Source organism: Hyla sarda, chromosome 3, assembly GCF_029499605.1.
Source record: "Hyla sarda isolate aHylSar1 chromosome 3, aHylSar1.hap1, whole genome shotgun sequence".
In the NCBI taxonomy this organism is placed as follows: domain Eukaryota; kingdom Metazoa; phylum Chordata; class Amphibia; order Anura; family Hylidae; genus Hyla; species Hyla sarda.
In genome coordinates, this window is record NC_079191.1 from 219,733,974 (window position 1) to 219,760,823 (window position 26,850).

At 43.6% G+C, this 26,850-nt stretch overlaps 1 long non-coding RNA gene across 2 annotated transcripts; it reads right to left on the reverse strand.

Moving 5' to 3' along the window:
• Positions 1–15,097: 15,097 nt before the first annotated feature.
• LOC130362123 (uncharacterized) lies at positions 15,098–26,476 on the reverse strand. 2 transcript variants are annotated; one of them, XR_008891282.1, is made up of 4 exons: positions 26,401–26,476; positions 18,049–18,130; positions 17,835–17,960; positions 15,098–15,235 (listed from the first exon to the last, which is right to left on the reverse strand). It is a non-coding gene; the product is annotated as an uncharacterized LOC130362123 (long non-coding RNA). The 2 variants fall into 2 exon arrangements; XR_008891283.1 differs by having other exon boundaries at positions 26,235–26,453.
• Between the last annotated feature and the right edge of the window lie 374 nt (positions 26,477–26,850).

A 26,850-nucleotide genomic window follows, 5' to 3' on the forward strand; every position in this document is an offset into this window, starting at 1 on the left:
AGCAAGTTCCCCACAGACTTTCGCAGGACCATGGTGATCAAACATCGGATTCTCACTGGGCACAGTCCACCCATTAAGGAGAGGCATCGCCCTGAGGCTCCTGGAATGTATCAGACCATAAAGAAGATGCTCGTGGAGATGAAAGAAGCTGATGTCATCCAAGAAAGCCAGAGTCCTTGGGCCGCACCTTTGGTGCTGGTGGAGAAAAAAGATGGGACTATCCGCTACTGCGTAGATTACCGGAAATTGAACGGCATAACTCACAAGGATGCCTATACTCTTCCCCGTATTGAAGAATACTTGACTGTACTGGGGTCTGCCGCCTACCTTTCCACACTGGATTTGACGAGCAGTTACTGACAGGTGCCAATGGCAGAGGAGGATAGAGAGAAGACAGCATTTGTGACCCCCATGGGACTCTTCGAGTTCAAAAGTATGCCAATTGGACTGTGCAATGCACCGGCTACTTTCCAACTCTTAATGGAGCGATGTTTAGGACATCTTAACTTCCAGAGTGTTCTGTTGTATCTAGATGACGTCATTGTCTATTCCCTGACATATCAGGAACACCTGGACCACCTGAAAGAAGTTTTCCAAGTCCTTATCCAACATGGGCTCAAGGTTAAACCCTCCAAGTGTCACTTGCTAAAGCCACAAGTACACTATCTGGGACATGTCGTCACTGCTCAAGGAGTCCAGCCTGATCTGGACGAAGTGAGTGCTGTGAAAGAGTGGCCTACCCCCAGGACAGTGCGAGACGTCCGAAGCTTCGTGGGATTTGCTGGTTATTACAGATGCTTCATCCCCCACTTTTCTCAAATTGCTGGGCCCTTAACCGAGTTACTGAGAGGGACTGCCCGGGAGAATTATAATGGGAGGCTACCCATACAGTGGGCCGAAGAATAGGAAGATGCCTTCCGAGCACTGAAGACCTCCTCATGGTACCCCCCATTTTGGCGTATCCTGACTATAGCCTGCCATTCCGTTTATATACAGATGCTAGCTTCGAAGGTCTGGGAGCAGTCTTATCTCAGGTGCAAGATGGCAAAGAGAGGGTAATTGCCTACGCCAGCCGACATCTCCGAGGCACCGAGAAGAATGACGCTAACTACAGCTCCTTCAAACTGGAGCTCCTGGCCCTGGTCTGGGCCATTACTGAGAAGTTTAAAGACTATCTGGCTGCTACTCCCTTCACGATCTACACTGATAACAACCCCTTGGCCCATTTGAACACTGTTAAGTTGGGGGCTCTTGAACAGCGCTGGGCCTCTCGGTTGGCCAACTATGATTTCAACATCAAGTACCGCAGTGGAAAAACTAACATTAATGCGTATGTACTTTCTCGCATGGCCCCGGGGGGAGCACCTCCTGCTGAAGATGTGTGGGAAGATGTGGAGATGCTGCCCTTCTACCTGCTGAAGATGTGTGGGAAGATGTGGAGATGCTGCCCTTCTACCGAAGGTTCGTGAGCCAGAGGAGGGTGATGGACCTGAATATCCCAAAGTCCCTGAAGATTTATCCACATGGAAGACACTTCAGGATGAAAGCCGGGTTTTTGGGGACCTCTTAGACTATTGCCTCCACAAGAAAGTGCCCACTTGGCTGCGCAAGACGCAAGGGGACTTTCAATTGAAGCGGCTGCGGCTGAGGAATCACCTGTTTCTGCAGAAGGGGTTGGTCCACCGAAATTCCCTAGACCCTGTTTCCGGAGAGCGCATACATCAGATTGTGGTCCCTAGAAGAGATACAGCCATGGTCCTGAATGCCTATCATGATCAATCCGGACACTTTGGGGTCCCTAAGACGGAGGCCACAGTCAGAGGAAGATTTTACTGGATAGGGATGCGAGGAGACATCGAGAGATGGTGTGCCGAATTCTCCGTGTGCAATGTTATCAAGAACCCCCGAAGGGACACAAGGGCCCCTTTACATCCCATCTGTACAGAGTGGCCGAACCAGATTGTTGCCTTGGATCATGTGAAGCTGGCCCCCACTTGATCTGGCTACTGTCATGCTCTAACCATGGTGGATCATTATTCCAAGTGGGTGGTCCTGGTCAAGGATCTTACCTCCAAGACCGCTGCTCAGCTCTTCTATCGTCATTGGATCCAACCTCTGGGGTGTCCCGAATCGGTCCTCACGGATCGAGGAACCGCCTTTTAAGCCCAGTTGTTCCAAGAACTTTGCCAGTTGCATGACTGCAAGAAGCTCCGGACGACGGCCTACCATCCCCAAGGGAATGGGCTCTGCGAGAGGATCAATCAAGTGTTTGTCCAAATGCTCATAGCTGCCTCTGTTTCAAAGCATGAAGAGTGGCCCCAGTTGTTGCCCGAACTCCGCGAAATTTACAACAACACTGTTCTACAGGGTATATGCCCTTTTTCCTGATGATGGACCGACACGGCCAATTGCCAAAGGATCGGAGCTTCGGGTTTCAGGCACCTTTCAACAATTCCCCTCAGGTTACCCAAGGTTGGGTGTCGGAGCATCAACAAAGAATAGAAGAGGCCAAAAACATTGTTGAGAAGAAAATGGGTGAAGTTCATGAGCACCAGCAGAAAGATTATAATCGACATGCTTCAGCTTGGAGATAAGGTGTGGCTCCGAAAGTTCCCTCGAACCCATAAATTTAACTCATTGTGGGAAACAGAACCATATACCATTACTGCAGTCCCTTACCCTGAAACGGATGTATATGAGATACAGAAAGAAGGGTTCGAGCCGCAGGTGGTCCACAGAAACAGAATAAAAGTGTGCCTGAAAGAAGACATGCTTGGCCCACCTCCTTCTACTCCTTCTACTCTACCTCCAGCAAGGCCAGTGAGAGAATATGTACCGGGGGAGGGAATTCATCCCACTATGGACGTTCCTTTGTTCCCATCTCAGCAGCCTACCATGTATTGGGGTATACCGTTTCCAGCTTCATCCAGCCAGCCGCCATTGGTTGCTCCGCCCAGTCAGGTGCCAGTGGCCGTTCCACCCAACCCATTACCAATAGCTGTTACTCCTCATCAACCAGCATCAGTTCTACTCCTGTGGTTGCTCCAAGTCTTGATGCGCCTTCTGCCCCTGACTTCAGAGAACCTCCCAGTCCAACCGAAGATATTGCTTCTGTTTCCAGCTCTCCAGATGGTCCCTCGGGGACTGAAGTTCTTGCAGAATCACCAAGTGAAGGGACTCCTGATGATTCGGAGGTGGTGTTGCGGCGGTCTCAAAGGACTACACAGGGTAAACTACCCTTAAGGTACCAAGATTCACATCCAGTACCTGCTCACCTAGTACCCTTGATAACCCGTTTCAATGCTCTACCTATAACTTTTCAGTACTCTAGACTACTCACTAAATTGTACTACTTCAGTCTACTTCAGTAAATACACAAAAACAAAATGTATCTCACATTCAAACAAACACTTAGGAATTGTAGCCTATTGATATCCCAATTCTTTCGTGTACTAAGAGGTAACTCATTGTAGACAAAAAAGAAAAAAATGTGTGAGATAATGAAAAATGTTCAGTCAGCTTGAAGCTAAATGTATAGAGAGCTGTACTAATGTCTAGTTAGCCTCATAAAATGTGTAGAGAGCTAAAACAAAATGTCTTAGGAGCTAGCAACTAAATGTCAGATAGCTGCCTAATTGTATATTAAGCTTAGGATGTATAGTAAGCTTAATTAAAATGTCTAGGAAGCTAGAAACTAAAGGTATAGATAGCTTCATCATTGTCCAGATAGTTTCATAAATGTACAGGAAGCCTTTATAATTGTCTAGTAGGATTTCTAGTCTAGCAAATGTTTAAAAATGCCTAGAAAAATATCTAGTAGGTTTAAAAGTATCTAATGTGTATAAAAGTTTTGTCAGGATATAGATTCTGTCTAGTTAGCAATCCTGTTCTACCTGCCCTAGTTCCTCTGCCTTAGGGGACAGGCGTCGGGGTCGACGTGTTTTAAGTAAGAGGGTTTGTGGTATCCCGGTACCGGATTGCATCCGTTACCTTGTGGTGAGGTCCCCAAAGTCAGAGTCCCTAGTTACCGATGGGGTCCTCATCTATAGTTAGCCCCTTGTCACCCCTTTAACCCCTTAAGGACCAAGGACGTACCGGTACGTCCTTGGTCCTGCTCTCCTGATATAACGCGGGGTTACACGGTAACCCCGCATCATATCACGGCGGGCCTGGCGTCATAATGAAGCTGGGACCCGCCTCTAATAGCGCGCAGCGCCGATCGTGGCGCCGCGCGCTATTAACCCTTTAGCCACGCGCTCAGAGCTGACCCGCGCGGCTAGAACCGAAAGCGAAAGTTGCCGGTTAACTCAGTGGGCTGTTCGGGATAGCCGCGGCAAAATCGCGGCATCCCGAACAGCTTACAGGACAGCGGGAGGGCCCCTACCTGCCTCCTCGCTGTCCGATCGCCGAATGACTGCTCAGTGCCTGAGATCCAGGCATGAGCAATCATGCGGCAGAATCGTCGATCACTGGTTTCCTATGAGAAACCAGTGATCAATGATGAAGATCAGTGTGTGCAGTGTTATAGGTCCCTATGGGACCTATAACACTGCAAAAAAAAGTGGAAAAAAATAGTGAATAAAGATCATTTAACTCCTCCCGTATTAAAACTTTGAATCACCTCCCTTTTCCCATAAAAAAAAACACAGTATAAATAAAAATAAAAATAAACATATATGGTATCACCGCGTGCGGAAATGTCCAAATTATAAAAATATATCATTAATTAAACCGCTCGGTCAATGGTGTGCGCGCAAAAAAATTCCAAAGTCCAAAATTGTGCATTTTTGGTCAATAAGTCCTATCAATGCAAAAATGATACCGTTAAAAACTTCAGATCACGGCACAAAAAATTAGCCCTCATACCGCCCCATACACGGAAAAATAAAAAAGTTATAGGGGTCAGAAGATGAAAATTTTAAACGTATTAATTTTCCTGCATGTAGTTATGATTTTTTCCAGAAGTCCGACAAAATCAAACCTATATAAGTAGGGTATCATTTTAATCGTATGGACCTACAGAATAAAGATAAGGTGTCATTTTTACCGAAAAATGTACTACGTAGAAACGGAGGCCCCCAAAAGTTACAAAACGGCGTTTTTTTTTCAATTTTGTCGCACAATGATTTTTTTTCCGTTTCACCGTAGATTTTTGGGCAAAATGACTGATGTCATTATAAAGTAGAATTGGTGGCGCAAACAATAAGCCATCATATGGATTTTTAGGTGCAAAATTGAAAGAGTTATGATTTTTTTAAGGCAAGGAGCAAAAAACGGAAATGCAAAAACGGAAAACCCCCCGATCCTTAAGGGGTTAACAGTTAAAATTATTTGAATTCTAAGTGTATATATGTGTGTACCTTGTTGTAGTGTCGCAGGACCTGCGGGTCACGTGATGCGTTCCAAAACTTTATGGACCTTTGGAGGAAGTCAGGTGATCGCCCACCATGCATTGTAATGGTGAGTGACAGCTGACTCGGACCAATCCAAAACGGTCCTGCCCCTGCCCATATACACTTACTGTGAGTTACCTCAATCCCTGTTAAGTCTGCAAGATCACCGGACCTAAACACACCCCTAAATCAGGACGGATCTTTGCATCAATCCTAATTCTACTAGTCCTTTGGATAAGCTAATGGTCCGCGGCATCTGTCAATTACTGGCATACTACATAGAGACTGTATTGCTAAGACTGTTGCTGTTCATTGGATGTACCGCAAGTACCTCAGTAAAGTTTATACAAGTTCAAGTTCATCCCTATTGTGGACCTTCATTCATTTAAACACGCACCTATCGTTTCTGGGAAGGGTGGTGATAGGCCGAAGATTTACCTCAGCGTATTAACCCTCACCCTGGCGTCAAGAGAGACAGGGGTTAAATTAACCCCTCATATGCCGAAGCAACACCCCAACTACACTACACCCCCAAGGCCCTACCACAGGTGGCTATTTAGTGAAGGTAAACAGCCATCATACTAAAGGTCACTTATATATGTGACACTAAATCTACCTTTTGTAATGTGATGTAATTCAAGGTATTACCCCAATAGGCACCTCACGCCTGCTGTGCACCGCAGGCGCGAGTTATTAAGCCCGCACCATGTATATCGGCTATTGGTACACCTAAACTGCAGGAGAGTTGCAGATTAAAAAACAAAACTGTCCCACCCCGACATGTTTCGCCACTATTTGTGCCTTTATCAAGGAGACCTATTACACTGCACACACTGATCTCTTATGCTGATCCCTGCAAAGCAATAGCTTTGCATGGATCAGCGAGATAGGGGCTCGATTGCTCAAGCCTGTAGCTCAGGCTTGGAGCAATCAAACCCAGATCGGACACGACGGAGCTAGGTAAGGAGGTCTCCGCTCGCGTCCCAGCTGATCGGGACATCGGGAATCGTTTACTTTCACTTTCAGACGCAGTGGTCAAATTTTATCGGCGCGTATGAAAGGTTGATAGCGCGCGGCACAACGATCGGTGCCACGTGCTGTTAGCCCAGGGTCCCGGCTATGAATAGCAGCTGGGACCGACCCGGTGTGATGCGGGGTTACGGCGTGACCCCGTTTTAAACACCGGGATCGGGCTCAGGGCGTACAGGTACGCCCTGAGTCCTTAAGAGGTTAAAGAAGCAATGTGATTAGTTGTTATCGGCAACTGGTCAACTTTTCCTGTGCACAGGTTTTGATAAATCTTCCCCATTGGGTATACATGGAGGAAATTTAAGACCATTATTACCCTTCCCAAGAGTGGAAAACAAAAAAACATCACACCAAGAGCAAGACATTTAATGGAACCCAAGTTTACCTCTAAGCAACTAAAGGCCTTTCTAATGTTCATGAGTCTACCATCAGGAGGACACTGAACAACAATAGTGTTTATAGCAGGATTTCAAGGAAAAGCAGTTGTTCTTTAAAAAAAGACACTGCAGCCTATCTGCAATTTGCAACTCAAAAGGATGCTGGAGCAGTGTTTCATAAACAATACAAAATAGGACCTATTGGTAAAGAAAGACATTGCATTCTAGCATAACAACCTCATATCAGATGATATGAGGTTGTTATGCTAGAATGCAATGTCTTCCTTTAAAATATGGTGGTAGTAATATCATATTCCATGCAAAACGGAAAAAAATGTCATTGTGCGACAAACTTGAAGAAAAAATGCCATTTTGTAAATTTTGGGGGCTTCCGTTTCTATGCAGTAAATTTTTCGGTAAAATGACACCTTATCTTTATTCTGTAGGTCCACAAATGATACCCTACTTGTATAGGTTTGATTTTGTATTACTTCAGAAAAAAATGATAAATACATGCAGGAAAATTTTAAATTGTCATTTTCTGAGCCCTACAACTTTTTTTTTTCTGTGTTCAGGGCGCTATGATGGCTCATTTTTTGCGCCGTGATCTGAAGTTTTTAGCGGTACCATTTTTGTTCTGATCAGACTTTTTGATCACTTTTTATTCACTTTTTTGTGGCAAAGTGATCAAAAATGCGCTATTTTGGACTTTGGAATATTTTTGCGTGTACGCCATTGAACGTGCGGTTTTAAAAGCGGTATATTTTTATCATTCGGACCTTTCCACACGCGATGATACCACATATGTTTATTTTTATTTACACTGTTTTATTTTGTTACTAGGAAATGCCGGGTGATTTAAAATTTTTATTCAGAAGGGAATACCTGAAAGGGTTAACTTTTTTTTTTTACACTTTTTTTTGCGACCTATGGGACCTATGAGCTTGCAATGGCTTATTGCATACACAGATTGTTGCCTTGCCGTTACATGGCAACAAGCTGTGTAATCAGAGGTTGATTGCTCCAGCTTGTAACTCAGGCATGGAGCAATCAATCAGAGCCGGGATGCCAACGGAAGAAGGTAGGGACCTTTTTCTCTCTGGGTAGGTGATCGGGGCATCGCAATTTTATCGCGATGACCCCGATCAGCCCGACTGAGCAGCCTGTAAGCATTTACTTTCACTTCCGATGTGGCGCTCAGCTCTGAGCGCCGCATCGGAAGCGTTAATAGCGCGTGGCCGAACAATCACGGCCGCGCTATTAGCCGCAGGTCCCGGCTGTGAATGGGCGCCGGGACCATCCTTCTATGACGCGGGGTCCTGCCGGGACCCGCGCGTTATAGACAGGGACCAGACTTAGGACGTACTCATACGTCCTAAGTCCTTAAGGAGTTAAGTTATTCTACCAAAGACTGGTTAAAAAAAAATTAAAGTAAAATTAAGTGAACCAATCCAGGTGAACCCAGATTCGGTCTATACATTGCAAAACCTGTTTACTTGTAGTAAGTTAGAAATGCTTTATGCATCCCCAGCTTAGGCTTCTTTCACACTACCGTTTTTGCCCGGTAGGTGACGTCCATTAGGAAGATAGTGGGAGAAAAAATTGTGCATGACACGTCTTTTTCTCCGCTATCTTTGGCTGCAAAAATGTGAGTTATAACGGACGTTAGAGGAATCCCATTCAAGTGAATGGGATCCTCTCTGCCTGTTATGACTCCTGTTATGCTCCGTTGCAATAACAGACATTAAAGGGGTACTCCACTGCTGAGGGTTTTCCATGTATATTGTGCCTTGTAGGGAGTTGTTCCACATTGCACATTTTAGATGGTTTATTGTTTTGGAGCTCTTCTTTTGTGACCTCTTTGTTGCTGGCCAGAGGTTTTGGATTCTGGTTACTGGCAATTCCTCTTTCCTGCTTCATGTCGGCCATGTTGTGAGCGCCACGTCATTTACTCAGCTGTGACGTTTTCTTCTGCACCTCCTCCCAGCTGCCGCTCTGCCTTGCCCCTCATGAATATGGTAATCACATTCTCACATTTTATTTTATTTTTTTACTGAGTCATCGGTTGTGGCAGTCATTGGCTAATGATTAGCCAATAGCTGTTCAGAATGGACTCCACAGCACCTATCTTCTTACTTGTTGTGCGCATGTCTGTTCCTTGCTGTGCAGTGTCCTTAGCAACTGACTTACTTCTGAGCAGACTCCTGAAGTGCTGAGGGACTACTACTACTCCCATCATGGAACAGGTTGGTTTCCATGATGGGAGTAGTAGTTCCCTCGCTGCTGGAGTCTGCCGTCGGCTGGGGAGGCTCAATTCTGACACCCGATGCGATAATTTATTCCCCCCCCCCATGTCCAGATCCCCTGTGTCCATATCCCCCCGTGTCCATATCGTGTGATAGCAGGGTGCTGCAGCGGAGATCCCGGGGGTCCCCAGCAGTGGGTCCCCAGCAATGTGACATCTTATGCCCTATCCTTTGGATAGGAGATAAGATGCTAGGGGCGGAGTACCCCTTTAAGGACTTAATGGGGGTTAGTTCTATTACCAAGCCCCCAACTTATTAACAGATACTATCCATCAGACAACTCTGATTGTCTGTAAAGTGATAAAAAAAAAATACTGGTACCTGTGAAATAAATCTTTCATTGTAATAAAAATAACCCTCATTGACCAGCTTTTTCTTTTTTTTTTTTTTACAAAAAATCTAAACGTTGGTCATTGTCCTAGTCCACAGAATCCTTGGTATTTCTCTTCATATCAGTATCTGAAAGCCCTGGGAGCCCTGAATGGCCGGCACTGAGGAGCCATTAAGGGCTCGCGGCAGGGTTTTTAAACTACTACTGTGTTAACCCTAAATGTATGCCCCGTGCATATTTATAGTAATTTTTTAGCCCCAAGTGTGCATAAGTTTACTTCCCCCAGGGTCCATATCCCCCAGTGTCCATATCCCCCCGTGTCCATAACCCCCCTTGTCCATATCCCTCCCAGTAGTCTTATTCCCCAGCTGCCTGCTGTTCCTCATCTTCTAGGAGCAGGGCAGCAGCGGGGACATGTCGGGCGGAGAATGAATGAAGCCGATATGTCCCGCATGTCGGCTCCATTCATTAATTCATTCTCCGCCGCAGCCACCGCCCGACATTCTCCGCCGCAGTCCCCTCTGCTGCCCTGCTCCTAGAAGATGAGGAGCAGCAGGCAGCTGGGGAATAAGACCACTGGGGGGGATATGGACATGGGGAGATATGGACACAGGGGATCTGGACATGGGGGGGGGGAATAAATTTATGCACACTGGGGCCAATAAATTATTATAAATATGCATACATTTAGGGTTAACACAGTAGTAGTTTAACCCGATAACGACGATGGACGAGTATAGACGTCCAGGTCTGGCACCTGGACGTCTATACTCGTCCATGCTTCTCGTGGGCGCTGCCCAGTGCACCCACGAGATCGCGGCAGGGACTCAGCTGTAACACACAGCTGGGACCCTGCCGCACTGCCAGGACCAAAGTAAACTTCTATCCCGGCAGTTTAACCCTTACAGCCGCGGTCGGAAGTGATCACGGGCTGTAAGTGTTATGACAGAGGGAGGGAGCTCCCTCTGTCTCCCCTGCAGCATGATTGCGGGGTACTGTGTGTGATCCCCGGCGGGCGGAGACCTGCCGCACTGCCGGGATGGAAGAAAACTTCAGTCCCGGCAGTTTAACCCCTACCCCTGAAGCGACCGCGAGCTGTAAGGAGTTTTGACAGAGGAGGGGGCTCCCTCTGTCTCTCTCCTGTTGCACCCCGCAATGATCTGGGTGCTGCTGCTTACCTGGGCAGCCGGGAGCCTTTACAAGGACCCCCAGGTCTTCCCCGGTTTTGCCTGTCAGGATGTGCCAGAGGCACATCCTGATATGCTGCCTGCTAGTGTAAAACTAGCAGGCAGCACATATCTGCAATGCTTTGGAATACTAAGCATTCCAAAGCATAAAAAAAGTGAAAAAAATATAAAATGAATAAATGTATAAAAACAATAAGTATAAAAAAGTGTAAAAGAAAAAGTGTAAAAAAATGTATAAAAATAAATGTATTAAATAAATATAATGAAAAATTGAAAAGTATAATGTGTAGTATCACACGGCGCACATCCGCAGCATATTACATGCTGCGGATGCCCGCCAACAGTCACAATGTGAGCTCCCTGCGGCGGCTGGGTAGCTTTGTGTGTCCACTCATAGCGGCAGATTTCCAGCCGGCAGTCATGAGTGGACACACTGAGCTACCCTGCCACAGCAGTGATCTCGCCCTTGTGACTGCTGGGGGCAATCCGCAGTGTGAAATATGCTGCGGGTGCACTCTATGTGACCCTACACTGCGTGTCGTTCATACTGTGTTTCTGCATGGTTAGAGGTATCCGTCAGCATCACTTCAAAAAGAGTGATGCTGAAGTATACTGTAGCAGCTCCATTTATTTCTGAATGAGACTACAACAGTATACATTGGCATCCCTTTTATGACATGACAACGGACGCCTATGCTGCAGAAATACAGTATGAATGGGGACTATTTATATAATGATGCCCTGAAAGCCAAAGGGGGCTCCTCTCCTTCTTGGTCCTACTAGGCGCTCAGGCAACCAGTTATGGCCTAAGTAGGGGTACTGCCCAGCCCGGGACGTACATGGTGATAAAATATGGGGCGCATTTCCTCCATTTCAAAAGCGACTTACCTAAATGATGTCCCACAAATAAAGAATTTGTGGGGAAAAAAGCTAATTGCTATTTTTTTCCACTGACTTTGAAATAATTCTAGCCACACAATAAGGGCTCAACTTACTCACCTTTTCCCTACGTCAATACATTATAGGGTGTAGTTTCGAAAATGGGGTCACTTCCAGGGGTGCAGTATTGTTCTGACAGCTAGAATGCTTTGCAAAATGAAGTGCGGCCTATAATTTGTATAATGATATCCTCAAAGCCAAATGGTGCTCCTCTCTTTTGGGTCCCACCATGTGGCCATGCAACCAAACATGGTCTAAAGGGGGTATTACCAAACATGGGACAAACAGCGAAATAAAATATGGGGCGCAGTTTCTACTTTTCAGATGAAATGTACAAAAAATATGTCCCGCAAATGATGCATTTGTGGAAAAAGAAGAAAATTTAAGTTTTTCCCACTGACTTTGTATCCATTCCAGCCACACAAAAAGGACTCAAAGTACTCACTTTTGCTCTAGGGGGTACTCACTTTAGGGGGTGTAGTTTCCAAAATGGGGTCACTTGTGGGGGTTCTGGCAGCTAAAACCCTTTGCCGGCATGAAGTGCGGCCTATAATCCATTCGGCCTAAAATGATGCCCTGAAAGCCAAATGACGCTCCTCTCCTTCTGGGTCCTACCACGCGGCCAAGGAATAAAATATGGCCTAAGCGGGGGTATTTACAAACACAGGCCGAGCAGCTCAATAAAATATAGGGTGCATTTCTTGCAATATCAGAAGTGATGTACAAAAAATATGCCCCACAAATGATGCATTTGGGAAAAAATGCAAATTTCGAATTTTAACACTGATTTTGTAATAATTCCTGCCAAAAAACTATGGTGTTAAAATACTCACTGTACCCCCTAGAAAATACCTTGAGGGGTCTAGTTTTCAAAATGGGGTCAATTGGGGGGGTGTTTCTATGTTCTACTACCTTCAAATTCCTTCAAACCTTGCATAGCACATAAAAAAAAGATGTACTTTCAAATTTTCAAAATTTTCTAAATTTCAAGTTAGGCTTCTAACTAATTTAAAATGTTAATTAAAAACAAAAAAATGCTGTCAAAATAAAGTAGACATCTGAAAGTATAAGTTTCATAAACTATTCGGTCAGTAAGTATAAATATATGCAACCTATTAGTGTTAAAATAGCAAAAATTGTAATTTTTTTTTATTTCAGGATTTTTTGCATTGTAAAAAAAAAATACAAATGATATCGGCTTATTTTTACTTCGTACATGAAGGACAACTTGTGACAAAAAAACTGTGTCAGAATTATCTTGATTGGCAAAACGTTACCAGAGTTATTCCCCAATAAAGACAGATATCCCTGATTTGAAAAAAACAGGCCTGGTCTTTCAGAGGAGTACAGGTTTATTTGTATTGGTCCTTAAGGGGTTAAAAACCCTTCTGGGAGCCCTGAATGGCTCCTTGGTGTCAGGCATTCAGGGCTCCCAGCAGGGGATTTAAAAATGAAAGCTTGAACAGTATATCCATGGCAGAGTAGCGCAGCATGCCGCTCGCTCCCCTGCTTTATAACTGCTGATCCCGTTGGGTGTCAGAATTGTAGACCTGGTGTGATCAATCCTTCAGCCCCTGTACTACTACCCCCAACATGGAACAGACTCTGTTCCATGATGGGGGTAGTAGTATAAACACTAATGTAGCCTCCTCAGCCGACGGCAGACTCCAGCAGCTGGGGAACTACTACTCCCATCATGGAAACTAGCCTGTTCCATGATGGGAGTAGTAGTAGTCCCTCAGCACTGCAGGAGTCTGCTCAGAAGTAAGTCAGTTGTTAAGGAGCTGCACAGCAAGGAACAGACATGCGCACAACAAGTAACAGACATGCGCACAGCAAGAAGATAGGTGCTGCGGAGTCCGTTCTGAACAGCAATTGGCTGATCATTAGCCAATGACTGCCATAACCGATGACTGAGTAAAAAAAAAAAAAGTGCAAATGTGATTACCATATTCATGAGTAGTGTTGCTCGCGAATATTCGCAATTCGAATATTATTCGCGAATATCGCATATTCGCGAATTCGCGAATTTCGCGAATATAGCGCTATATATTCGTAATTACGAATATTCGTTTTTTTTTTTTCACAGTACACATCACAGTGATCATCCCTCTCCGCTTCCAGCTTGTGTGGTGTAAAGAAGGCTGTAATACTACTGTGTGAGACTGGCGTGCGAAGCAAAAATTCGCATATGCGAAAATTAGCATATGCAAATTTTCGCATAAGCGAATTTCCATATATGCTAATTTTCGCATGTGCGTATTTTCGCATACGCGAAAATAAAACGAGAATATAACGAATATGCGAATATTCGCGAATATATGACGAATATTCGTCCATATATTCGCGAATATTCGCGAATTCGAATATGGCCTATGCCGCTCAACACTATTCATGAGCGGCAGCTGGTAGAAGGTGCAGCAGAAAATGTCACAGCTGAGTAAGTGACGTGGCGTTCACAACATGACCGTCAACACTGAGTGAAAGATTTTAAAATCACTACAAAAGAACACTAGACAAGGAAAAGAAACCAGACACAGAACTGGTAAGCTAAATATAATGATTTGCACCATATAACTATAAAAAAGTACCACCGGATAAGATGTCAGATCTCCGTGGTCCCGCTGCTGGGGACCCGCGGGATTGCCGCTGCGGCACCCCGCTGTCATTACTGCACAGAGCGAGTTCGCTCTGCACGTAATAACGGGCAATACGAGTCTAAGGGAGGGGGCGTGGCGGTGCTCCGTCGCTGCTCCCACCCCTGTATCGCCCGTCATTACACACAGAGCAAACTCGCTCTGTGCAGTAATGACAGCGGGGTGCCGCAGCGGCAATCCTGGGGCTCCCCAGCAGCGGGACCGCGGCGCTCTGACATCTTATCCCCTATCCTTTGTATAGGGGATAAGATGTCTAGGGGCGGAGTACCCCTTTAACGTCCGTTTGTAATGTAGCAAATTTCACAGAAGAAAGAAGCCTTACTGTAATAAATGTCCAGGTTGGGCACATTGCACCTGACCTGGGGTATCTTTTCGTCAACTGCTAAGGGGTCTTCAGGTCAGAAGCAGAAAGTTTTTCTGGATGTGCGCTAGAGACTCTGGAAAAGATGCTGGAGAGGAGAGATAAGATTTTTATTTTCTTTCTTTTTTTTTTACTACTTCAGATTAAGATGAAGATTTTTTCTTTTCACTTAAAAGTTCAAAGTTTTAGGCGTGTGTTATCTTAAGCTCCAGTGTAGGGAGCAGCAGGCCACACTTGGTGGTACAGTTGCCAAGGCAAATTGATAATTGCTCTGTGCAGTAATGATAGCAGGATGCCGCAGCGGAGATCCCGGGGGTCCCCAGCAGTGGGTCCCCAGCGATGTGACATCTTATGCCCTATCCTTTGGATAGGGGATAAGATGCTAGGGGCGGAGTACCCCTTTAAGGACTTAATGGGGGTTAGTTCTATTACCAAGCCCCAACTTATTAACAGATACTATCTATCAGACAACTTACACTGCTAAGTCTGCTTAAGTCTGATAAAAAAAATTACTGGTACCAGTGAAATAAATCTTTCATTACAATAAAAATAACCCTCATTGACCAGCTTTTTTTTTTTTTTTTTTACAAAAAATCTAAACGTTGGTCATTGTCCTACTCCACAGAATCCTTGGTATTTCTCTTCATATCAGTATCTGAAAGACAAAAAAAAGTACACACATAATTGTAAGAACAAGACCAAGACTACTTCACAAAGGCACTCACAAAGTGATGGAAAGCTGTGTTTACACATTTTTAACATGCCTTTTTTAAATAAGAAAGCATGTTAAAAACACAACCTGGGAACACAGGCTGCCTAAGTTTAACCAATCCATGCCTATATCTCTGTATTTACACCTGCTGTGCAGCCTGTAGGGACATCACATGACAGTACATACTGTAGAGGCTGCATCACAGAGGGAAATGACATGTGAGAGTTCTCTACCAGCACTATACAGTAAGCAGCCATCTATATAGAGCGCTCAGCTCAGCTCTGCCCTGATCAATATAGATGGATGCTTACTGTCTGTTACCTAAAGGGTAAGTAGCAATGCACAGCATCGCTACTTAACCCCTTCCCCAGTGGGCAGGGGAATACGAAATATACCTCGTGTCTAGCCAGAGATGTTCCTTGGGCTTTATAGCAGAGCCACAGAGCAGGGACTCTTTTCAGTAAAATGACAGAGGGGTTTGGGCTCCTGTACATTATACAGTGGTACGCTATGCCTCACTCCATACTGTATGGCAAAAGGTAAGTGTCTTTTCTGAGGTAATCGCAATATGTTTACCTAAAATATTGTGCATATGAGGAATTGCATACCATGTTTTAGAGTGCATATACCCATATATTGCTCGTGAAAATTTTAGCTAAGTGTGTATGTTATTTGAAAAAAAGTATATATAATGACTTCAATTCAAAAACTTTCTTCAAACACCTGCAGGATCTGAATGCTCACTACACCCCTAAATTAACTTTTTGATAGGTATAGTTTTGAAAATGGATGTTGTTTGCAAATTAACTTGTGAGTTCTGTAACAGAGATATCAGCACAGTGCAGAAACAGGAAGCAAAAAGAATAGTCAGAGAACCAGCCAAGAATAAAGACAGTTAAATCAGGAGATAAAATCACAAAGCCCTGAACAAGAAAGAATCCAATATTCCTGGCAAGGAACACTGGAGTGAGTAAAGTATAAATAGCCAGCCTAGAGGAAGTGGACCCCAGGACTGAACACTTTTGGACCAGGCTCCATGCTTTCTGATAGATCTGGGAGTGTCACAGCTGCAGAGTCATTGTTAAGGGTAATGAACAACGCCTGCTGTGTACACAGGAGGAAAAAGAACTCCTACATCCCGGGTGAGGCATGAGTATAACACTGAGACTAAGTATTATTGAAAAAATATATATTTTTCAATTTTATTACTTTTTTGACTGCTTCGGTAGTATTGTTTTCTTGAAATACACACACTCACTGGCTACTAGGTACACCTTTCTAGTATCGGGTTGAACCACTCTTTGCCTTCAGAATTGCCTTTTCTGTGAGATTTTGGCTATGTGGACATGATGACATCACTCAGCTGCTGTAGATTAGTCAGCTGCACATCCATGATGCGATGATCTCTCCATCACATCCCAATGGATCTCTATTGGATAAAGATCTGTTGAACGTGGAGGCCATTGAAGTACATTGAACTAATTGTCATGTTCAAGAAACCAGTTTCACGTGAGCCTTGTGACATTATGGATTATTTTGCTGAAAGTAGCCATCAGAAGATTGTCAGTTACATGGTCAGCAACAATATTCAAGTAGAGTTTTGCATTTAAGCAATGATCAATTGGTACTAAGAAGCTAAAAGTCTGCAAATGTTCTTCCAGTCTTTTCTTGTTCAATTTTGGTGAGCTTCACCAATTGTAGACTCAGTTTTCTTTCCAGAAGTAGCACCCAGCGGGGGGTGTCTGCTGTTACTGTAGCCAATCTGCTTAAAGATTCTGTGTGTTGTGCATTCAGAAATGGTAATCTGCATACCTTGGTTGTAATGATTTGTGTTATTTGTGTTACTGTCTTGCTGCCATCTTGAACCAGTCCGCCTATTCTCCTCTGACCTTTGACATCAAAAAGGCATTTTCATTTACACACCTGATGCTCACTTCAAATTTTCACTTTCTTTGGGTCATTTTATGTAAACCCTACCGATGGTTGTTTGTGAAAATACCAGTTGATCAGCAGTTTTTTAAATACTCAGACCAGCTCATCTTGCACCAACAACTATATATATATATATATATATATATATATATATATATATATATATAGTTGTTAAATAAAATATATATCTCTATATATCTCTGTATAAAGTACAATGGTAAATTATATCAATAACTGTTGATAGTAATAATTACTTTAAGTGCATACTGTTTAAACCTTATTGCATGATTTATATAACATAACAATTCTTTTTTTCCTTTTGTGTTGTAAAAATGATTGGATGCCAAAGATTTTGAGAAGTAGTAGTTTCTGAAGAAGTTTATCAAACTGTTAAAGAAGTAGTGATGGCAGTATTACTTTTGTCTTTGACCCCCATGCTCTGTTCTCATTGAATGAAAAACGTGAACAGTTTTAAAAGACTGCTAGTCAATACTCCTCCTTTCAAAGTGTCAACTTTTTTTTATGGAAAATGTGTTTTATTATATATTTTTCTGCGGAATATAATAACAGCATTCAGCCCATCATCTTACTAACATATATGCATACTCACAAAAAGTCTGTAGATTATAAGTTCTTTGTACAATTACAGTTTGTGTACTTTTCTGCTAGACAATGCATTCTTCATCTCAGTTTAGAAGTATATTTAAAGACCACTTTCCTAAGTAATTGCTACCCCCTTGAAAATAATCAAAAAGTGATACATCAATGTCAAGAAGAGTGTTTCTCAGCATTGCAGAATGTTGACCTTGCTTTCATTTCCTTACCTGATGTACCAGCTATGACAAGATGAGAGATAAAATGCATAAACAATATGTAAATATAGTTTAGTGGGCAGCAGTCTCTTTCCTGCAAGTTAAAATATAAAAAATGTTGCTAAAAATAAATAAGAACAATATTGTCTCTTTAATAAAATATTATATTTGTATTGAAAATATTTCTGCCTTAACAAAACTGTACAAAGGCTTAAAGTCTGTATTCAACAAATGTTATAGATCATATAAGAACATGTTAAGCCAATGTAGGAGGAGTCCACAGAATTGTACTAAAGCTGTGAGCTATTTCCAACATGGATCCCTGTATGGTGTTTGAGTATTTCCAGAGCAATGATAATATGTATTATGCATAAAATGACTTTGTGTAGGTTACACAGAAATTTCTAGGATGGAAAATTCAACTTCTAATCATCTTTATAGACAATGACATAATGACAATCACTATTAACTCATTCCTAGCATAACAATAGAACATATCAATATAAACCCAATTTTCATTTTATCGCATTAGAGAATAACTTAGCAACAAAAACAATAACTTTTGTGATATCAGCACAATTCAACACAGGATTTCAAGGAAGACAAACACTTAGGCCTAGATTTATCAACCTGCCTTAAACCAAAACTGTCTGGCTTTGCCGACAGCAACCAATCACAGTTCAGATTTCACCTTATCAGAGCTTTGTTAAGATATGAAAGTTGAGCTGTGATTGGCTGTTATGGGAAAAACCAGTAGGCTTTGGTTTCAGGCAGATTGCGTAAATCTGTTTCTAAAGGGGACACAATCACAATAGAAAATTTCACGATAGAACTATGGTGTTAGAGAGTTGGTGTAGAGCAGGGGTCCTTAAACTATGGCCCGCAGGCCACATGCGGCCCGCGGAGCGCATTTACCTAGCTTGCCGGGCGTTTTTGACTCAGGACATCCATGTGTACCGAAAGATGCTTTCAGGAACACAAGGATGCCTCTGTTAAGTCCCTGTGGCCCTCGTTTACTTTAAAAACGCGGGGCCCGCCAGGAACAGGCGCACGCAGCGACGTCACTGACGTCCCATGCGTGCGCCCATGGCAACCAAGCGGAGGAACGGAGAAGCAGAGAAGAAGCAAGGAAGCGCGCTGGAGGTAAGTGTGTACCAGCGGCGCGTCCCTTTGGTGTTCTCACCACCGATCCTAGGGTACTGCTATGGCCGGAGCGGTGGTTGGAACACTGAAATGGGGCAGTACACAGGCATACAGCCTCCAGCCATACTGTATTGCTGGAGGCTGTATGCCTGTGGGGGAACATACTGCCAACGTAATGTGGGGAGCTATACTGCCAACATAATTTGGGGAACTATAGTGCACCTAATGTGGGGGACTATACTGCCAGCCTAATGTGGGGGACTATATTGCACCTAATGTGGGGGAACATAATGCCAGATTAATGTGGGGGACTATATTGCACCTAATGTGGGGGAACATAATGCCAGCTTAATGTGGGGGACTATATTGTGCCTAATGTGGGGGAACATAATGCCAGCTTAATGTGGGGGACTATATTGCACCTAATGTGGGGGAATATACTGCCAGCCTAATGTTGGGGGCTATATTGCACCTAATGTGGGGGAACATACTGCCAGCCTAATGTGGGGGACTATATTGCACCTAATGTGGGGGGAAATACTGCCAACCTAATGTGGGGGACTATATTGCACCTTATGTGGGGGGAACTATACTGCCAACGTAATGTGGGGGAACTATGCTGCACCTAATGTGGGGGAACATACTGCCAGCCTAATGTGGGGGGACTATATTGCACCTAATGTGGGGGAACTATACTGCCAGCCTAATGTGGGGGACTATATTGCACCTAATGTGGGGGAACTATACTGCCAGCCTAATGTGGGGGACTATATTGCACCTAATGTGGGGGAACATACTGCCATCCTAATGTGGGGGAATATATTGCACCTAATGTGGGGGAACTATACTGCCAGCCTAATGTGGGGGACTATATTGCACCTAATGTGGGGGAACATAATGCCAGCCTAATGTGGAGGACTATATTGAACCTAATGCGGGGGAACATACTGCCAGCCTAATGTGGGGGACTATATTGCGCCTAATGTGGGGGAACATACTGCCAGCCTAATGTGGGGGACTATATTGCACCTAATGTGGGGCAACTATACTGCCAGCCTAATGCGGGGTACTATATTGCACCTAATGTGGGGAAACATACTGCCAGCCTAATGGGGGGGACTATATTGCACCTAATGTGGGGGGACTATATTGCACCCAATATGGGGGGGGGGGGAACTATACTGCACCTAATGTGGGGGGAACTATACTGCACCTAATGTGGGGGGAACTATACTGCACCTAATGTGGGGGAACTACCCAGTTCCCATTGAAATACTGGTAAGTTTGTTGATTTAACTTTACTTGTTCTTCATTTTAAATATTGTATTTATTCCCGTTTCTTCACTTCAAAATAAGATATATGCAGTGTGCATAGGAATTTGTTCATAGTTGTTTTTTTATCTTTTTTTAATTCCGGCCCTCCAACGGTCTGAGGGACCGTGAAATGGCCCCCTGTTTAAAAAGTTTGAGGACCTCTGGTGTAGAGAGTCTACAGGAGGAGTTGGGAAAGATTTATGGGAAACCTTTTCAGTTTTAACTGGGATTGTGATGGGTTTAGAGATGAAAAAAACTTTTTAAAACTTCAGTTCAGCAGATTTGCTAAACTGCTGGGTCACCTAAAAGTGTAATTTTGAGCTGTTTTAACCCCTTAAGGACATAGGGCGTATCCATACGCCCCCGTTTCCATGTCCTTAAGGACCGAGGGCGTATGGATATGCCCTGAGCATTTCCGGCCCCCGCCGCTAGCTGGAGCGGCGTCGGTGCCGGATGCCTGCTGAAATCGTTCAGCAGGCATCCCGGCATATCGCCCAGGGGGGTCATTATGTCCCCACATGTCGGCGATTGCCGCAGATCGCTGGACAATTCAGTCCAGCGATCTGCGGCGGATTCCGGGTCAATCGGGTCTCCAGTGACCCGATGACCCAGAATTACTGGCTGATCGGGGCCGTCTCCAACAGCCATTGCCAGCAGGGGTGAGGTGGCACTGGTGCCACCTCACAATCGCCCTGATTCGTCGACCAATCAGGGCGCCTGCTGCGGGTGTCACTCCCGCAACCCGCTCCGCCCCTCTTCCGGAGGACGTGAGCGGGTGCGGGAAGACGACCCCGGGTGCTGGGGACCCCGATCCCCGGCGTCCCTGTTGGGATCGGGGCCCCAGGAGCGAAGGCGGCGTCGAGGGACTGACCTGTGCGGCGGCATCGTGGAGCAGCAGCAGGAGGTGAGTGACAGCCTCCTGCATGCAAAAAGGGCATGCTGGGAGCTGTAGTTATGCAACAGCAGGAGGCAGACCACCACAACTCCCAGCATGCCCTTATGGGCATGCTGGGACTTGTAGTTTTGCAACAGCTGGAGGCACATTTTTCTATGGAAAAGTGTACCTTCAGCTGTTGTATAACTACAACTCCCAGCTTGCACAATCAGCTAAAGTGCATGCTAGGAGTTGTAGTGCTGCATCTGGTGGTTGCATAACTACAACTCCCAGCATGCCCGTTGGCTGTCGGTGACTGCTGAGAGTTGTAGTTTTGCAACAGCTGAAGGCACACTGAGTTGAGTAGCAAACCAGCTGTTGCATAACTACAATCCCCAACATCCCCAGCCAAAGTAGTATGCCTCTGGCTGTTGCATAACTACAAGACCCAGCATGCCCTTCCGCTGTCCGTACATGCTGGGGGTTGTAGCTTTTGCAACAGCTGAAGGCATACTGGTTGCAAAACACTGAGTTTGTTACCAAACTCAGTGTTTCACAACCTGTGTGTCTCCAGCTGTTGCAAAACTACAACTCCCAGCATGCACTGATAGACCGTACATGCTGGGAGTTGTAGTTTTGCAACAGCTGGATGCTTCTCCCCCCCCCCCCCCCCCCCCCCCCCCCAATGTGAACGTACAGAGTACACTCACATGGGCGGAGGATTACAGTAAGTATCCGGCTGCAAGTTTGAGCTGCGGCAAATGTTCTGCCGCAGCTCAAACTACCAGCGAGAAACTACTGTGAACCCCCGCCCGTGCTACTGTACCCTAAAAACACTACACTACACTAACACAAAATAAAATAAAAAGTAAAAAAACACTACATATACACATACCCCTACACAGCCCCCCTCCCCTCCCCAATAAAAATGAAAAACGTCTGGTACGCCACTGTTTCCAAAATGGAGCCTCCAGCAGTTGCAAAACTACAACTCCCAGCATGCACTGATAGACCGTACATGCTGGGAGTTGTGGTTTTGCAACAGCTGGATGTCCCCCCCCCCCCAATGTGAACGTACAGGGTACACTCACATGGGCGGAGGATTACAGTAAGTATCCGGCTGCAAGTTTGAGCTGCGGCAAATTTTCTGCCGCAGCTCAAGCTGCCAGCGAGAAACTACTGTGAACCCCCGCACATGTGACTGTACACTAAAAACACTACAATACACTAACACACAATAAAATAAAAAGTAAAGAACACTACATATACACATACCCCTACACAGCTCCCCTCCCCAATAAAAATGAAAAACGTCTGGTACGCCACTGTTTCCGGAACGGAGCCTCCAGCTGTTGCAAAACAACTACTCCCAGTATTGCCAGAAAGCCACTGACTGTCTAGGCATGCTGGGAGTTTTACAACAGCTGGAGGCACCCTGTTTGGGAATCACTGGCGTAGAATACCCCTATGTCCACCCCTATGCAAGTCCCTAATTTAGGTCTCAAATGCGCATGGTGCTCTCACTTTGGAGCCCTGTCGTATTTCAAGGCAACAGTTTAGGGCTACATATGGGGCATCGCCATACTCGGGAGAAATTGTGTTACAAATTTTGGAGGGTATTTTCTGCTATTACCCTTTTTAAAAATGTAAAATTTTTGGGAAAACAAGCATTTTAGGTAAAAAAAATATATATTTTTTTACATATACAAAAGTCATGAAACACCTGTGGGATATAAAGGTTCACTTAACCCCTTGTTACGTTCCCCGAGGGGTCTAGTTTCCAAAATGGTATGCCATGTGTTTTTTTTTTTTGCTGTCCTGGCACCATACGGGCTTCCTAAATGCGGCATGCCCACAGAGCAAAATTTGCTTTCAAAAAGCCAAATGTGACTCCTTCTCTTCTGAGACCTGTAGTGCGCCAGCAGAGCACTTTTCACCCCCATATGGGGTGTTTTCTGAATCGGGAGAAATTGGGCTTCAAATTTTGGGGGGTGTTTTCTGCTATTACCCTTTTTAAAAATGTAAAATTTTTGTGAAACCAAGCATTTTAGGTAAAAAAAAAAATTGTTTTTACATATGCAAAAGTCGTGAATCACCTGTAGGGTATTAAGGTTCACTTTACCCCTTGTTACGTTCCCTGAGGGGTCTAGTTTCCAAAATGGTATGCCATGTGTTTTTTTTTTTTTGCTGTCCTGGCACCATACGGGCTTCCTAAATGCGGCATGCCCACAGAGCAAAATTTGCTTTCAAAAAGCCAAATGTGACTCCTTCTCTTCTGAGACCTGTAGTGCGCCAGCAGAGCACTTTTCACCCCCATATGGGGTGTTTTCTGAATCGGGAGAAATTGGGCTTCAAATTTTGGGGGGTGTTTTCTGCTATTACCCTTTTTAAAAATGTAAAATTTTTGTGAAACCAAGCATTTTAGGTAAAAAAAAAATTGTTTTTACATATGCAAAAGTCGTGAATCACCTGTAGGGTATTAAGGTTCACTTTACCCCTTGTTACGTTCCCTGAGGGGTCTAGTTTCCAAAATGGTATGCCATGTGTTTTTTTTTTTTTAGCTGTTCTGGCACCATAGGGGGTTCCTAAAGGTGACATGCCCCCAAAAAACCATTTGTCACTCCTTCCCTTCTGAGCCCTCTACTGCGCCCGCTGAACAATTAACATAGACATATGAGGTATGTGCTTACTCGAGAGAAATTGGGTTTCAAATACAAGTAAAAATTTTCTCCTTTTTACCCCTTACAAAAATTCAAAAATTGGGTCTGCAAGAACATGCGAGTGTAAAAAAGGAAGATTGTGAATTTTCTCCTTCACTTTGCTGCTATTCCTGTGAAACACCTAAAGGGTTAAAATGCTGACTGAATGTCATTTTGAATACTTTGGGGGGGGGGGTGCAGTTTTTATAATGGGGTCATTTATGGGGTATTTCTAATATGAAGACCCTTCAAATCCACTTCAAACCTGAACTGGTCCCTAAAAAATAGTGAGTTTGAAAATTTTGTGAACATTTTCAAAATTGCTGCTGAACTTTGAAGCCCTCTGGTGTCTTCCAAAAGTAAAAACTCATACATTTTATGATGCAAACATAAAGTAGACATATTGTATATGTGAACCCAAAAAAAATGTATTTTGAATATCCATTTTCCTTACAAGCAGAGAGCTTCAAAGTTAGAAAAATGCTAAATTTTCATTTTTTTCATCAAATTTGGGGATTTTTCACCAAGAAAGGATGCAAGTTACCATAAAATTTTACCACTAAGTTAAAGTAGAATATGTCACGAAAAAACATTCTCGGAATCAGAATGATAACTAAAAGCATTCCAGAGTTATTAATGTTTAAAGTGACAGTGGTCAGATGTTCAAAAAATGCTCTGGTCCTTAAGGTGAAAAAGGGCTCGGTCCTTAAGGGGTTAAGGCAAAACTAATTGTCAAGTTACCTCAACATGTATGGATATGGGTAAATGGGTAGTGCCTGATAGTAACTAATGTCTTGTTTAAAAACACACAACTTTTTTTTTTTTAAATTATGCCCTTTTGTGGCAGATGCCTGCCCGCGTTTATATGCACACGAAAGGATCAGAACAAAAATTTTTTGTTTTTTTCAAGTAGTCCTATAAACATTTTTTTGGGAGTAGCAACAGGTATGGCACTTAGAAAATTAAATAGTATTGGTTTTTTAAAAACTGTAAAAGCATTTTGTAGAGTAGCTGCACAGCTTTTTCACAACAACTAATGTACCACAAAAAAGCCCAACGCACCTAACTAGATTTGCACTGATAGATCAGACCCTTCTGCCATGTGGCTGAAGTTATTTTAGAAAGTTCAACCAAGACAAACCGACTGGGTTTAAAGCTTGCAACAAACCCAACTTTTAGCAAAGTTTGGACCAAACAAGAGTTCAACAAGTTTGGTTCTCCCATATCTATTTGTAATAAACCAAATCCTTATGCACGTTTTAGTAGCAAGCATGTACATGGGTTTTATGTTAAAAAAAAATCTTACCTGCATTTCTTTACTATTACTCTACCATGATTATTATGTGGAGCACATTCTCAGTCTTCTGCAGAATATTCTAATCATAATAAAAACATCTTTTTCTCCCTACCCAGAGTCAGCGCACAGGAAAAACAATCTAGCAAGGGAGGCCTTTTCTGATCATTTCTGAACTCCATAAACCGGGGAAGCAAAAGTGTTTGTTAAGACATTTTTTGAAGTTTGATTAAGAATGGTGATTTCAATTCTATTGTTGTAACATAAATGTACTGCTGGTTTATATACCTGGAGAGACATGTCTCTTGTCAGCTTAATCGACAAAAATGTCTTTATTTTTTGGGAAAAAAACAAGGTACTGACTGAAAGAACTGTGAAACTGTAGATATTTGCAAGTATTTTTCAAAGCCTGCACATTTGTGCTCATTTCTTACTATATAATATATTTAACTATAATAAAAGGCTATGATAATACTGCTACTTCTTGCTTCCATAAAAGAAAGTTACAATAGAAAAATATATATTTACTTGTCATCGACTCTATGGGGGAGATCTATCAAAACCTGTCCAGAACAAAATTTGCTGAGTTGCCCATAGCAACCAATCAGATTGCTTCTTTCATGTTTCACAGGCCTTTTCAAAAAAGAAAGAAGCGATCTGATTGGTTGCTATGGGCAACTCAACAACTTTTCCTCTGGACGGGTTTTGATAAATCTCCCCCTATGTCACAAAATGTTTTTCCTTCTGATTATAAAAAAGTTGTTGTCTCTTCATAGACAATTACAGAAGACACGTAAAGTATATGGTGGTGCATCAATGATAAAGTACATATAATACTCAAAACCGATGCATAACAATGCTCCACGGCACTCACCATAAGTTGTAAATAGTTTTATTTCAGTGTTCAGCATGTATATCCACAAGAATAGAATCCAAAGTATGCAGCCAATGGGCATTTTGCACCTTCATATGCTTTCTAATAACTTGCAGGGAAACAGCAACCTTACCTCTTTGAACCATCAAACTACATTGCTGCTTACCTCTGTGGCCCTTCAGTAACAGCAATTCACAGCACATAGCTGTTTACTGTAAATTTTGTGTTGTTTCTGTGGTGCCATATACTCTGGTTAAGTGAAACTTGAGCTGTGATTGGCTGCTGTGGTCAAATTCAAAGAGTTTTGGTTTCAGTTTTGACAGTATGATTCTTAATCAGACATCTCTGTCACTTCAATCACTTTTTTCTTTTTTCTCACCCTTAAATTAAAGGGAACTAGAGACTTAACAATCAGGACCTTTATATAACTAGTCACCACCCTTGAAATATTTTACAAGGAGACAAGGGAAAGAACATACATAAAGTCTCTTCACCTTTAAAAACATTTTCCAGAATGTTATTGTGGTGGCCCAATACAGGAGTTGCACCCCTGTACCCTTGCTGCCCTTCCAGGCTGCCTCCATACAGAGTCCTGTGCCCCCCCCCCCCCAACACC